Source organism: Dendrobates tinctorius, unplaced genomic scaffold (assembly GCF_039654945.1).
Source record: "Dendrobates tinctorius isolate UK_male_01 unplaced genomic scaffold, ASM3965494v1 ptg000043l, whole genome shotgun sequence".
Classification (NCBI taxonomy): domain Eukaryota; kingdom Metazoa; phylum Chordata; class Amphibia; order Anura; family Dendrobatidae; genus Dendrobates; species Dendrobates tinctorius.
The window spans coordinates 31,047,644-31,052,499 of NW_027361711.1; the positions used below are offsets into that span (position 1 = coordinate 31,047,644).

The following is a 4,856-nucleotide window of genomic DNA, read 5'->3' on the forward strand; positions in this document are numbered from 1 at the left end:
CTTCATCAGTTAGCTATGGATAAAAGATATATACAAAACATGTAAATATGCACCCATAGACATAATAGTGCATAAAACGAAAGTATATACAAGAAGCCTCAGAATCATGGGGCTATGGTCAAAACATAGAAAAATACATGAGCATAAGCTGGAAACTTCATTGAAAAATGCACAAAAATATGTGAGGTGGACAGAAGGAGGTAATAACTACTTACCTGACTGCTCAGAAATAGGAAAAGATCTTGTTTAATGAAACAGGTAGGGGATTATATCCCTAAGATAAAGGAAAGGCCGGTGATTAGAGAAGACTAGTCCATGCAAAAAAAAAGGCAGAGAACGTATAATATGTGGGCATACCATATAAATGAGGCCGCTGGTAAGTAGCAATATATGTGGGCGCAATGCTGTACACCATCCTAGTGGGAGAAAACGCTGTATAAATATGAATGGAGAAAGCTGGGGATAGAAGTCACCAGTGTAATCTGCTCACCTTACAGATGTCTAAGGATTGTGCGCGTGCTGCCTGCAGTGACACGGTATCCACGTTCGTCGGCCGTGCAGGAGTGAGCCGAAGGGAAGTTAAAAAAGGGAAGGGGCGGGAATAGAGAGCTGCAAGAGCCTGTAAGTGTCTAGAGGAAGTGGATGACTGATTGACATGCGTTCCACTTGTGCTGCAGCGGCCATATTGGAGCCTGTGAAAGTGAAACTAAGGAATCATATGGACTAGTGCAGAGAGATGGTGAATCAGATGCTGAGTGGAACAGAGGTGGAAGTTGCTGGATGACACAGAAACGTGGGAAGCAGTCCAGAAAGAAGATAATTCAATACAAGCGACTCTGTAATGAAAATAAAGATGTGTTAGTGGTACATAATATATTATATTTCGAAGTCACAAAAAGCGATGTCAAATGTAAATATAGCAAACGTTACAGGCAACCATATGAATGGAACGTAAATGCCTAAATGAAAGATAACAGATCATAATCACGGTTCAGACCCCGTGGAGTCAGTGTGTCTAGCGTATGTATCCAATAAGCCTCGCGTTGTTTCAGTAATCTGATGCGGTCACCCCCTCTTCTGGGTTGCGAGACATGGTCGATGACCTGGAAACGTAGCTGTGAAATTTTATGGTCCATAGTGGAAAAATGATGGGGAAAGGGAAGTAACAAATTCTTACACCTGATTGTAGATTTACTGTATGTTTAGAAGTTCTATCTTTCACAGGCTGAGTAGTTTCCCCAATGTACATAAGACCATAAGGGCACTTAATTAAATAGACACAAATGATGTGTCGCAAGTGGAGAAATCCTTAATTTTTGTAGGGTTTTCCTGAGTGGGGGTAATGTATGGTATCCCCTTTAATGACATTGCTGCACTGATTGCAGCGGAGGCAGGGAAAGGTGCCCCTTCTGGGTGTAAGTAGAAACTGCTGTGAAGTGGAGGGGGTGCCCTGATTGAAGTCTGCTGAGACCATTTTGTCTTTCAGGTTAGGGGCCCTCTTAAAACAAGGGAGAAAGGGTTCACGGAACTCTGGAACGTCGGGGTAGGCTTTACTGACTAAGTGCCAATGTTGGCGTATGGTCCTATGTAGTTTGTACACAAAAGGATGAAAGGTGTGTACAAGTGGTATGCGTGTACCCGTGGACCAACGACTGGTAGTGTGAGATGCTGTAGGGGTTGACAAAGTTTTGACCATAGCCCCATGATTCTGAGGCTTCTTGTATATACTTTCATTTTATGCACTATTATGTCTATGGATGTATATTTACATGTTTTGTATATATCTTTTATCCATAGCTAACTGATGAAGGCCACATGAGGCCGAAACGTTTTGTTGTTTAATTTGGTTGCATTAAATACAACTGCATCTGTTCAGAAGTTGAGTGCAAAGTTTTTCTTACTTTACACAAGGTGTGGGACCCTACTTGTGCACCTCTCCAAGTAGTGCATACGCAGGGGTGGATTAAGGGTAGCCAGGGCCCGGGGCAGTTCAGACTCTGTGGGCCCCCCTCGTCACGTGACGGAGGTCACGAATCGTAGAGCCACACTCTACATAGAGAATAATGGGGCCTCCAGCACCGACCTCCACCCGCAGAGCCACACTCTACATAGAGAATAATGGGGCCTCCAGCACCGACCTCCACCCGCAGAGCCGCACTCTACATAGAGAATAATGGGGCCTCCAGCACCGACCTCCACCCGCAGAGCCGCACTCCACATAGAGAATAATGGAGCCTCCAGCACCGACCTCCACCCGCAGAGCCGCACTCCACATAGAGAATAATGGAGCCTCCAGCACCGACCTCCACCTGCAGAGCCCCACTCCACATAGAGAATAATGGAGCCTCCAGCACCGACCTCCACCCGCAGAGCCGCACTCCACATAGAGGATAATGGAGCCTCCAGCACCGACCTCCACCCGCAGAGCCCCACTCCACATAGAGAATAATGGAGCCTCCAGCACCGACCTCCACCCGCAGAGCCACACTCCACATAGAGAATAATGGAGCCTCCAGCACCGACCTCCACCCGCACTCCACATAGAGAATAATGGAGCCTCCAGCACCGACCTCCACCCGCAGAGCCGCACTCCACATAGAGAATAATGGAGCCTCCAGCACCGACCTCCACCAGCAGAGCCGCACTCCACATAGAGAATAATGGGGCCTCCAGCACCGACCTCCACCCGCACTCCACATAGAGAATAATGGAGCCTCCAGCACTGACCTCCACCCGCAGAGCCACACTCCACATAGAGAATAATGGGGCCTCCAGCACCGACCTCCACCCGCACTCCACAAAGAGAATAATGGAGCCTCCAGCACTGACCTCCACCCGCAGAGCCACACTCCACATAGAGAATAATGGGGCCTCCAGCACCGACCTCCACCCGCAGAGCCGCACTCCACATAGAGAATAATGGAGCCTCCGGCACCGACCTCCACCCGCACTCCACATAGAGAATAATGGAGCCTCCAGCACTGACCTCCACCCGCAGAGCCACACTCCACATAGAGAATAATGGAGCCTCCAGCACCGACCTCCACCCGCAGAGCCGCACTCCACATACATGGCTGCTTTCTGTGCTCTGTGCTGTGCACACAGGACCTGTGATGAGGAGACAGGGGTCACATGATCGGGGGCCCTGACACCTTCCCTCCTGTGAGCTCATCACAAGCCTTTGCACGCTACCAGCAGCATCAGCGTTCACGCTACTTGTAGATGCTGCTGGTAGCAGAGCACATAATGCCGCCCCCACGGTCACTCACTTTTAGGTGGGGAGAAGATGGAGTGCCATTGCAGCAGCCAGCAGGAATGTGGTGGGGGCCCCCTTAGAAGCTCTTGTGGTGGGGGCCCCGGGGCTGAAGCCCCGCCTGCCCTGCCTATAATCCGGCCCTGCGCGGTGGCGGATTATAATGGGGCAATTTACTGGCCTGGGCTGTGGGCCCCTTAACCCCACTGGGCCCGGGGCAACTGCCCAAATTGACCTCATTATAATCCGCCACTGTGCATACGGTGTTCTCTTTTTACTCTACAGTATGTAACTGCAGGCTTTTGAATTCTCTCAGCGCATGCACTGCACACGCTTAGGATTCTTCCTTGCACAAGTATGCGATTTGTATACTTCTGGTCATGTTGCGATTAGATGTGTCCGGCCTAGCTCAATTCATTTTCATTGAGTGAAGCCACACATGTCTAGTCGGCACGTAACCGCATGTATGCAAATCGAAGATACTTTCAAATAATTTTATTAGTTTTTTAGAAATAAACAGGGTAGGGAAAGGAAGGTAGGAAGGGAGGGAAGGGAGTGGGGAATAAACAACCTTGTACAGGGACGGAAAAAAAATTTAAAAACTAGAGAACCCACAAACAGGCATAGAATAACATATATCGAATAACAACATAAAAGAAAAAAAAAATCGACAATCTTTATTATGGGGTAACATTCTTGGAAGGAGATACAGCATCCCAGTACTAAAGTGCCCAGGTTTAAACTTCAAAATATAGTGCCTCTTGTTAAGTCTATTTGATATGAAATTTATTGTTCCAGGTCTTCCATTTTTTTGAGTATTTGTGAATGTGATTGTTGTTAATCGCAAATCTGCGTTCTAAATCACTGTGTTGGCCTATCTTGTCAAGTATGTCTGAAAACTTGGGAACCTCTGCTTTCTTCCACCATTGTGCTAACATGGTCTTGGTCACTAAGAGGATGTGTATGATAATGTGTCTTACCGAATCATCAAATTGTTCCATGTCTAATGAAAGAAGTGCTCTTTCGGGTGTAATTGTGAAGTCCTTATCAATGAGGTTAATGTGCTGTGTGACTTGAAGCCAGAGGTTTTTGATTTTTGAACAACCCCAGAAAATATGGTAGAGGTTCCCTTGGTGTCCACAATCTCTCCAGCACAAGGAAGATAGCTCTGTGTTAAAATGCGATAACCTCGTCGGGGTATAGTACCACCTATTTAACAATTTGAAATAACACTCATGAAGACCCAATGATATGTTGGAATTGTAAGTGTTTTTGATGGCATCGTTCCAGTTCTAGAGACGGATATCAGCACCAAAATCGGACTCCCATCTCTTCATGTATATGTTTTTGTGGCTCGTTAGGTCCTTGACGACAGATCTATACAAATTACGCAGACTCCAGAGGTTTTTATTTTTAAGGTTGCACAACAGTGAAGTTAGCATTTCATAATTCAAAGTCTTCCCTTTTATGAATTTCCAAATTCTGTCTTTCAACATGGTGTAAAAGACTAGCTCAGATGACGGTAAATTATATTTAACCCTGATCTCACCGAATTTCAGGAACTCCACTCCACTAAAAACATCCCCCGATACCGGAGGTTTGG

At 46.7% G+C, this 4,856-nt stretch overlaps 1 long non-coding RNA gene across 1 annotated transcript; it reads right to left on the reverse strand.

Moving 5' to 3' along the window:
• Window positions 1-213: 213 nt before the first annotated feature.
• LOC141089031 (uncharacterized) lies at window positions 214-715 on the reverse strand. The gene is made up of 3 exons (XR_012232151.1): window positions 491-715; window positions 358-416; window positions 214-274 (listed from the first exon to the last, which is right to left on the reverse strand). It is a non-coding gene; the product is annotated as an uncharacterized lncRNA (long non-coding RNA).
• Between the last annotated feature and the right edge of the window lie 4,141 nt (window positions 716-4,856).